This window comes from Ursus maritimus, unplaced genomic scaffold (assembly GCF_017311325.1).
Source record: "Ursus maritimus isolate PB19 unplaced genomic scaffold, ASM1731132v1 scaffold_13, whole genome shotgun sequence".
Classification (NCBI taxonomy): Eukaryota; Metazoa; Chordata; class Mammalia; order Carnivora; family Ursidae; genus Ursus; species Ursus maritimus.
Genome location: NW_024423675.1, coordinates 25,838,182 through 25,849,109, shown reverse-complemented (window position 1 = coordinate 25,849,109; position 10,928 = coordinate 25,838,182). Strand labels below are relative to the sequence as shown.

The 10,928-nt window shown below is 40.1% G+C and overlaps 1 protein-coding gene across 1 annotated transcript in view; it reads left to right on the top strand.

Moving 5' to 3' along the window:
- Positions 1 to 10,928, top strand: part of FRK (fyn related Src family tyrosine kinase) — a 61,601-nt gene that overhangs the window by 15,678 nt on the left and 34,995 nt on the right. The window lies entirely within an intron of this gene.

Below are 10,928 nucleotides of genomic sequence, written 5' to 3'. Positions count from 1 at the left end.
CTAATTGTCTTTAATAGTTACAGGTGCTTACATGCATGTCTCTGCCTTCAAGAATCTCTGTTTCTCGGGGCACCTGGGTGACTCAGTTAGTTAAGTGTCCGACTTTTGGTTTTGGCTCAGGTCACGATCTCAGGGTCATGAGATGGAGCCCCCGACCCTGCTCCCCCAACCCGGGTCAGGCTCCACACTCAGCGGGGAGTCAGCCTGAGATTCTCTATCTCTCTGCCCCTCCTCCTGCTCATGCTCTCCCTCTCTCCCTCAGATAAATAAATCTTTAAAGAATCTGTTTTTCGGTGTATGTTGCAAGTCTACGGAACGTCCTTTCTTAAAGACCATCCAGACCATCTGTCATGTGAGACTTTTTCTCTCCTTTGCTCTGCTCTGACCTCTGTTTTGCCCAGGCCCATCATGTGCTATTATGCCCTTTAAAGTGTGCACTCTGTCTAGATACAAACATTGTGGGGGAAGGGATTTTGCCTTCCTTTATCCCTGTTGCCCTGCGGTAACTGTTTATTAAACACGATGGGGGCACCTGAGTGGCTCAGTCGTTAAGCGTCTGCCTTTGCCTCAGGGTGTGATCCCAGAATCCTGGGATCGAGCCCCACATCAGGCTTCTCCACTGGGAGCCTGCTTCTTCCTCTCCCACTCCCCCTGCCTGTGTTCCCTCTCTCGCTGTCTCTCTCTCTGTCAAATAAATAAATAAAATCTTTAAAAATAAATAAATAAATAAATAAATAAACAAACAAACAAACACGATGCCCAGGCACCTTACTGTGTCTGCCTGGCTCACTGAGCTGAAGTCAGGACAGCCTCCACGGTGCACCAGGGAAGCAGGCCCTGAGTTCACATGGCCTAGGAACTTTGATCGGACCTGAACTCAGGCCTGACTGTGTGTGTTTGGCACCCATTTTTCTTACTTACACCAGGTAGTCCCAAATACTGAGGCAGATGCATGGAAGCTGGAAAGGATTAAGGGCAGTGATGTTGAAGCACCTGTTTTCAGAGGCTCCATCCTTCAGCCCCTGCCTCTTCCTGCACCAAGTTAATATGGTGTTCTCAAATCGTTTGGCTTCAGCTCCACCCCTACTTAGAGGATGCTGTTCTGATTACCATTTTTGAAATGTGCTCAAGTATGATGTGCCACTGACCTTGCTAATCTTGCTTATACCCAAGGTAATAATAAACCAATACAAAGACTGATACACGATGGGCATTTGCCACTTAGAATTGATGGCCCATCAGCCTGTGACTTCATACCAGGGCTCACCTATACACACCCAGGTGACATACGTGAATATTTTATTAGGTCTAATAACTTTTTTCTGATCATGAAAGCAATATCAACATTGTTATGTAAATAGAGAAGCTCAAAGAAGAATAAAAAATATCACCTTCTGAAGATATATTTTTAATATCAAAATACCTTTCCTGGAAAGCTTTTTTCTGTGCTTCACCTGTAAGTATATTTATTTAAACAAACACACACTCATGTCCGGAAAATAAATGGAGATCATCTTATAAAGAAAAAATATATCTAAATATAAATATGTGTGTATATATGCATATCTATATTTACATATACACACACACATATTTGTGTGTGCACATGTATACAGTGGACCTAGGCTGCGTTTTTCTTATTCTGCCTCTCAGTGTCCTGTGAACAATTTTCCATGTCCTTTCATATTCTTCTACATCATTATTTTAGAAACCATATAACCTTCCATTGTATGGGTATGTCGTCATTTACTCTATTTCATGTTTTGTGTATTTTTAGCTATTTTGCTGTTATAAAGTATGATGCAGTGAACATCCTTGTAGATAAATATTTGAAGACTTCCATGAGAATATTATACTCAGAGAAAGAAAAACGAGTCTTTTGGAAATCTCTACCCTTAATGATAAGAGATAGAAGAGAATCCCTTATTTAAATGCATCCATGTTTGTCTATTTAGCTTTCCCAGTACTTCTATGCAAAATTAGGTAATCATTATTGAGCTAAAACTAGATTAAATGTTTTAGATTAACATTAAACTTATAGAAGAAGAATATTTCCATGAGGAAAACAAACTAAAAGTAGGATTGCTTGAGTCATATCTTTGAATAATGCCCAGGCTGCAGTGACTATTCTGAACACTCTCTAAGTAGAATATTATGGAACAAAACAGCTTTACAGGCTTAGAGCAAAATTACAAGGATATTGGCTTTTATGTGCTGAGAATACTGTAGCGCTTGCTTATGGATTTAGGAAGCTTTGTAGGCCTTGCTTGGAAACCAGCATATCATTACAGATTCTTCCTGAATGAAGTCAAACAATTTAGAGTCTTTCACACAAATTATCTGATTGCTGTGTATTCACTGGGGGACAAAGTAAATGCAGACCATTATATTCTACTGAAAGGAAAATTTTCTTATTAGCCAGAAGGAGGGCTATCCAAGAGAAAAATGGAAAGAAAAAGGTCTTCAGTATGTCCACATTAAAACAAACAAATAAACAACCAACCCACCCAACTGCTGACTGTTGATTACCACTAAGGATCTTCAGATATACTATGGATTTATTTCTCAGTGCAGTTGTCCCCTTAATCAGTCTGAATTGATGGTCTTCCATTTTGCTGACTGCTATGCTGCCAAAGGAAGGCAAATAATACTCCTTTTCTATCTCTGTCTTTCCCACATGCGTCTTCCTTAAAAGTATTGTCTTTATTCCTTGGGCGACAATGGCTTGCAGCTGTCAGAGAAGAGCTTCATGGTGGAGCATGATTTATGGATGCTGGGGCGGGCTGGAGAAGCAGCAGCCCAAGGTTGGGATGGGTGCTAATTGGCTTGTTGTGATCCTTGCGTGGCTGTCGGCTCTTATGAGGTCTGAGTAGATCTGGAAAGAGAGTTAAGGCCATGACACTTCTCATAATGGCAAGACACTAATTAGCTGTGAATTGCAGCAGCACTTCTGGATATTACATATTATATGTGGTAGCCAGAGAATCTGTCTTCATTAGATGCATGACAGGTAGTTTTAGTAGCCCTACTGTTATTTGTCATTGGTAGTGAATTGTTTTTCTGATAAAAAATACAAAATTTCGATTGCAGGTCAACTTGTTTGGCTATTTTTTGACTTCAAGTCCTTTAAAGGCAATCATTATTGTTATTACCATTAATATTAAGTTGATGTTTGGAGTTCTATAAGCATTTATATTATTGTTTAAAGTACAAGAAAGTATACTTTGAGGGCTAACACTGAGCTGCAGATAGGTTTTTCAGAAGAGATTCTGCATTGCACATTGTAATTTTACTTTATGCAACTCTGCATCTAAAAACCTCCAGAGCAGTAGAGGGAATTCCAGATTCGTCCTCAGTGAAACACTTAAGAGCAAGTGATAACAGATTGAAGATGGTTGAAAAACGATGACATCAAGGACACGTGGCCAACAAGCTCATCAGTAGTATTCAGGAGTTGACATCATTTATTTATGCATTTGCTTATTTCTTCAACAAACTTTCAAGTGCCTACCATGGGCCAGGCTTTTTTAGGTGAAGGGCTGCGAAGACAGCAAGGCACAGTCCCTGGACCCAGTCTTCAGGAAGATTATAATACAGCTATCTAGTGAGAGGCAATGGGGGCAGGGCCCCGGTCTCTGAGGTGTGGGCAAGGAGGTTTCACAGAGGAGGAAGCATTTGTGTTCTGGGCCAGTTTCTGTTACCAGGTAGCTGTGTGGGAAGGCAATGCACAGGGTTGAATGCCTGTGTGTGTGTGTGTGTGTGTGTGTGTGTGTGTGTGTAGTGGGGATGGAGAAGAGGAGAGGAGGAATGGTAGAAAATGAGCCTGGAAAGGAAAGTTGGAGCTACATCATTCAGGGCCTTGTGCACCATGTGAGGAATTTGGCCCTTGTTCTACAGGGGGAAGTTTTAGGCAGAAAGTGACCTGGTCTGACCTTGGAGAGCATGTGGAGAAGGGACGGGCTTTACAGATGATAATCCACAGGGGAGCGACGGGGCAAACACAGTGGCATCTCTTGTCCCTGTTAGAAATCCTAGGTGCATGGCAGCAGAGTTCCTCAACATTCTGCACGGAGGGGCAACAGGACCCAAGCTCAGCTCATCCCACTGAGGCTCTGCTCTGGCACAGGGCGTCCCCAGAAGCCACAGGGCCTGTCTGTTGCTCGGCTTTTCTTATGGGGCAAGTGTGGGAATCGCCCGAGGAATTATAACAACAGTCTTTGTCTTGGTGCTGTGCAGTCTGGGCTTGGATATCAACTATTTCTCAGGTTGTTTGGCAAACTGAACACCTATGGGCTTTGGGCACTGCAAAGGGAAACCGCAGCTCCCTTTTTGTCCAAGGAAACCATGGGATCTCCTGGAAGTTGAGTTCAGGTGCAGCCCCTCCTCCTGATAGAGGGTGACAGTGAAACAGGCCCAGTGGGTCCTTGCCACACAAGCAAGAATGAGCTTCTAGGGTTCTTTACTAGAGAGTTCTGCTTATCTCCACAGATGAGAGCCTGAAGCAGGGAAGAGGTATGGCAAATAGAGAGTAGGAAAGGGAGGTGAGAAATATTTAGAAGACAGAACTGATAGGAGTGGGTGGCGAATCAGAAATGGGGTATGTGGGGATGCAGAATCTAGGATGACTCTCGGATCTCTGACTTGAGTGCGGGGGGCATAGATGAGGTATATAGGAGGAGATGGCTTACAATGAGAGAGGAGAAAAGACCAAGGCGAGAATGCTTAAAGATGTTTGAGGCAATAGACATATGGCAGACATACAAGTAGCCATTATCTCTCTCTCTCTCTCTTTTATTTATTTTTTTTTTACTTGTTTCTGCTGAATTTGAGCAGAGTACTTACTATGATAAATTTCCATTATGGTGAACATGTTGGTCCCATGGAATATGCATGACTTTTATGATACTTTGTGATTGCTCTGAAATCCCTTCTTAAGAATGTAAGATAGTCCTCTGCAGTGACATATTTTAATTTTAAAGTAAATAGAGATAATGAGAACCAAGTCAATGTTTTTGCCCTTCAAAGTAATAGATTGCCCTTGCTTCAAGTACTGCACAAGGGTAGAAGGGTCTTATAGAAAGGATATCACTTTCGTTAAAGGCTCTTGGCTGGGGCGACTATGTATTTGCTCCTTGAGGATAGCTTTGATGCTTGAAAGTGGCTGGAGTTATCTGAAGCAACTTTCTGAGTAATATGGATGATGAATCTGAGTGATACCATGGGTACAAAGTGATACGACTTTGTAAATATTTCTGCATGTCTTATGAATTAATTCTGAGGGTAACTCAAAGGCTAATGAGAACAACAGCAGCTTCGTCAGGGAAGATGCGCACCCTTTGGTGTTGACCCTTGTGTCTGTCCTTCACGTTGAACTTTCCTGTTCCAAGAGTCACTTGTATTTATGAGCGCCTCTTTCACTGTAGGTCAAAATGTACTTCTCAAACTAGATTGTAAACTCCTTGAACAGAAGACACACACGTGTTTTGCTTCTGTTATATTCTTCCTATCTCCACAGTTCCCGTATCATTTGTAAAGCCAGCGACGCTCAAACACTCACCTCTTTACCCTGCAGTCCACCAGGAGCAGAGATAAGCAAGGCCATTGTCACTTGCTTACACCTCTGAAGTCTGGACCATGCAGGATCACAAAGAATCCTATTTGCTGTGCTTCAGGCTTATTTTAGACGGACTATTTCTCACCCTGACAGGTTAGTTGTTTCCAGGTAATAAGACTTTTGTAGACGAGACAAAATTGGAAAAGGACATCACTTGTAGTGTGGCCTCTGTCTCTCTGCCTGGCACAGGGTTCAAACTCAAACTCACTTCCACTGACCACTGAGATACTGTTATTACACCCAGACATCTTGAGATCTGCTGACTCATGCTCGTCTGTTACTGGCCCAATGGCAAGAGGCCGTGTGTTTCATTCCAGTCCCCTGAGCCATCCATTCATTCTTCATTTAAAATTAATGCGGGTATCGTGGCCACAAGAGTGTGTCAACAGTTCTGCTACTATTAACCATGAATGTAAATACAATTGTATATCCCAAGTAGGAGCCAGTATTAAATGATTGGAAAAAAATTGCTCCTTGAATTTATTATGCAATGAAACTTCTATGGATTCTGGGAGCATTTTGATATTGGTTAAAGATGTTTTGCTTTTCAAAAAGTGCACATGCTGCAGAAAGAAATTTTTATGTTAATAACTCCAGTATCTCATATAAAATATATTAAATTTTAAACATGTTGGTGCCATCTTAGAAAATGCCTTTTAATTAAAGTCATAATTTAGTTGTATTCAGCTTAATTGCAAATATCATTGCCTGTAATAGCGAGTGGCTTTTTTTTTGTGAGTTATGGCATTTCTTAACATTTCCTTTTCTTAACATTACTACTGATAAATTATATTTCAAATGTTTTAAATACTCTATAAAGTTAAATTAACATTTTATTATGTAGTACATATATCTGTGTTTATGTCTGTACATATACACACACACAGAGATGAACAAGCAAAGAACCTTTCCTCTAGAGCACTGGCTTATGGAAAAATCTTCTGTCTTATTGAAAATCTATGACTAGCATTTCTAGAAGCCACAGTATTCTTTAGGGGGCTTGCATTCTATTTTATTCCTTTTTCTTTCACTTGTCTCTGAACACCACATACTAATTCATCTTAATTTTCATTTCTGGTTTTGCTTACCTTGTTTTATTTATTAAAAAAAAACCTTTCTGTATGAATATTTTGAGCTATTTGGAGGAAAACACACACAAAAAGAAACGATGCATTTTATTGTTGCTTTTTGAATGTAATGTTGTAATAATAAATTCCAGATATTAAGTAAATAAGTGGGAAGTTGCTAAGTCATGTGGAGGTTGGTGAAATTGCTACTTTTTTTGTGATTCATGATGTATTCCATTCTGTTATTTTTTTCATTTCATTAGTTGCCAAATTAAACTGATTCTTTATTTACATTTTGTCCCATTTTGTACTTCTAGTTGGAGATAGTGGCTAGCTAAGAATTATTTGAGTTAGCATCCTCCTGTTTTCTATTCAAGAATATATATAAGAGGGCTACCTGGTTGGCTCAGTAGGTTAAGCAGCTGACTTCAGCTCAGGTCACGACCTCAGGGTCCTGGAATGAAGCCCTGCTTTGTGCTCGCTGCTCAGCGGAGAACCCGCTTCTCCCTCTCCCTCTCCCCTACTCATGCTCAGTCGCTCTCTCTCAAATAAATTAAAGTCTTTTTTTAAAAAAGAACATACATAAGAGATACAGAATCAGAGCAGCTCTGTAAACTGAGTCTGTCAATTGATGATTTGTTAGACTCTGGGTAGATATTCTTCTGACTTCAGTGTGAATGTAGGTGAACTGACATAGAAGTGGCTGGAGCAGATTTTGACTTTACATCAAGTCAGGGCTAGTCATGAGGAAGGAGGGGGGTGCTTTGACCTGTGCTCGGTGTGTGTTTCCGTCTTAAGAGAGGCAGGACATGCAGCTACCAGAAAACCAGGCAGCCCCTGCCGTCCTGAGTGGAATGACTTAGTGGTTTGGGTCTTCCCTTGGCATCCATTGGTCGCCCCCTCCTTTTCTGCTTCCACATGGGACAGCCGCTTCCCACACAGAAAATGTTATAAAGATGGAAGTTGACAGGCAATGATAGTGTGTTGCAAACTAGGTGAATTTAACCTTATAGAAAGAAGGAAATGAGAACTCTGCTGTCTTGTGATTGTGTTTTTCACACTTTCTTCTGGTTAAACAAACAACTCAGCATTATTGTCTCAGTTTGGTGTGCTATCCCGAAGTACCATAGACTGGGTGGTTTAAAACAGCAAGCATTTATTTCTCACCATGCTGGAGGCTGGGAAGTCCAAGATCAGCATCCAGCAGATTCAGTCTGATGAGGAGCGTTCCTGGTTTGTAGCCGGCTGCCTTCTTGCTATATCCTCGCATGGCAGAGAGAGAGAGACATCGCATGTGAGCTCTGGTCTCTTCCTCTCCTTATAAGGGCCCTATCCCTTCATGAGGATTCCACCTTCATGGCCTCATCTATACCTAAGCACCTCCCAAAAGCCCACTTCCTAAAGCATTACACTGGGGATAAGGGCTTCAGCAGATGAATTTGAAGGGGAGACAGGCATCACTCAAGGACTGAATTCTGTTCCTTACTGTCAGCAGGTGTGCCAAGGGGTAGGAGAAGATCCACCCTTCTTCCAGCAAAGCCTTGGGGGCTGAACAATTGCTGAACATTGGCAATGTGCTCGGAGGCTTGGTACATTAGCAGCCCTGCTGTGCGTGCACTAAGAGAAGGAAATGCACACTCATTCAGCTGGATGGAGAGGAGGACCGGTGCATATGTTTTTTTTCTTCAAAATGCCACGTTTCTTTTCATTGAGTATAATGGGGAAAAAATAGAAGTAATGAGATTCTGTATACTCAATAACAAAGTTTCCCAACTTATTATTGCAGAACAGGAAGTCTTTGATAAGCTGAAAGTGGCCCATAGAGCAGGTTTAGGGGTTAAATGCATTTGAAGAACACCTCATATTACATTGTCTCTGCCGTGACTCGACAAAGCACATGAAAGTCTTACAAGTCCTACAGCAAAGAAACTTAGCTTTTCAACCCAGAGTTTCCCAAACCACTTGATTAGAGAACCATTTCTTTTTCTATAAAATGTGGTTTGGGGAAAAAATAATAGTATAAGAGATGATAAATGATAATCTGAAGATGTAGAGAAAATTGTCATCCTTTGGAGACATATTCTCTAAAAGGAACAGAAGAAAAATTTTTAAAGCGTTTGATTTGCAATTATAAAATTCAAGAAAATACAAATTCCAAGAAATTACGCATAAAAAGCGGCACAAAAAGGCAAAAGATGGAGATAGCAAACAGCAGAATTGTCACTTTAGGGATGTGAAGAGAGACTTGAGATGCTCTCAGAAACAGAAGAAAAACGTGAAAATTTGTGAGAGCAGATAATGCGCAAACAGGAGACTCTTCTTGAAATTTATAAGAATAATTAAATGCAAGCAACAGTTAAATATGTAGTAGAAGAAAACTTTCCTGAGTTAAAAAATGAAATCTGTGCTTGTTGGTTAAAAGGACTCACATTGTTTCCGGCAAAAAGATCCAGACCTCGTGTGTCTTCTCAAAATAATTTAGTATCAGCGTAAATGAAGAATTCTGTGAGCATCCAGGAAAAAAATAATTTCAAAAGAATGAAAATCGAGTTGGTTTCAGAATTCTTTTCTACACCCTTCTTTTCCCACACCCAAACTCAATATAAACATTTTTAAAAAAGAAAAATTCACCACTGATGAAAGACAAATAAATAAAATCCCACCATATAAAGTCTTTTTTCCCCCTAATTTTATTGATAAAGTTAAAAAGGTAACTGTGTACCTTCACCTAAATTCACCAGTTTTAATACTTTGTGACATTTATTTTCTCGCCATCATTCATATATTGATACCTCTCTTTATATAGACATTTACATAGAAGTTGCAGATATCATGTTACTTCACCTTTAAAAACTTTGGTATTAGTATGTATGTCCTAGGAATAAGGACACACTTGGACATTACTACAATACCATTATTAAACTCAAGAAATTTCACACTGATAGAATAATATTATCTATTATAGAGTATATACTCAAATCTCTCCTAATGTCCTTGCTAGCTCTTTGTTTATTTATTTGTGTTTTGATGCAGTAAAGTATTATGCTTTGCATTTGGTTATTGTATCTCATTGTCTCTTTTATCTAGAAGAGTCAAAGCCTTTGATTACTCTCCTTTGCATACCCCATAAATTCTTATCTACCTTGACATTTCAGCCCTTTGTAGTACTGCTCAAGGCCATCTCCCAGCCTAATCTTTCCTATTCTGTAGTCAAACTGTGCTTCCTGCAAGCTGAACACCAGCTATTACATGACCATCCCTTGTACTTCCCCTCTTCCTAACCTTTTTTTTTTTTTTTTTTTTTACTGTCTGAAATGAGCAAGGTACTCAGGACTTACTTAGCAGTGTCTTGCATGTAGAAAAAATTTTTTGATTAATGTTTGTTTACTAAAGGTTGAATCGTTTTAATAGTTTGCTACTAATCTATTTCTTGCCTTGCTTTTTTCTTCTTTTTAAAAAAGATTTGTTTATTTGAGAGAGAGTGAAGGGGGGAGGGGGGAGGAGCAGAGGGAGAGGGAGACACATAGATTCCCCGCTAAGAGGCTTGATCCCAGGGCCCTGAGATCAGGACCTGAGCCAAAATCAAGATTTGGACACTCAACCAACTGAGCCACTCAGCTGTCCTTCGCTATTCTTGATATAGAGAAACAATTTTAAAAAATATTGGGAGGAATATTTATTTTGAACTATTTTTTTTTAAATTTTTTAAAGATTTTTTTAAATTTATTTGACAGAGATAGAGACAGCCAGCGAGAGAGGGAACACAAGCAGGGGGAGTGGGAGAGGAAGAAGCAGGCTCATAGCGGAGGAGCCTGATGTGGGGCTGATCCCATAACGCCGGGATCACGCCCTGAGCCGAAGGCAGACGCTTAACCGCTGTGCCACCCAGGCGCCCCTATTTTGAACTATTTTTAATCATTTATTCATTGATTCATTCACCCATTCATCATGAACCTTTCTTTTGTGTACGTTATGTGGCATAATTGTATAAACAACTAGCTCACATTATAACAAGCATTTGATTATTATGCATATAAAGCACTTAACAGGCAAAGTGCTTTTAGAACCCAGAGAAGAGAACAATTATTTCCTGGATTAATGAGGGAGGGCAATACAGGGAATAATGAGACAACAGTCAACACTACCTAATAGTGAGTAGAAGTAAACGGAAACTAGTGTGCTCAAAATTATTACTTTTTTTGTTCAGATAATGGCCATTGTTAAGAACCTTCTTACTTTGAAAAAAT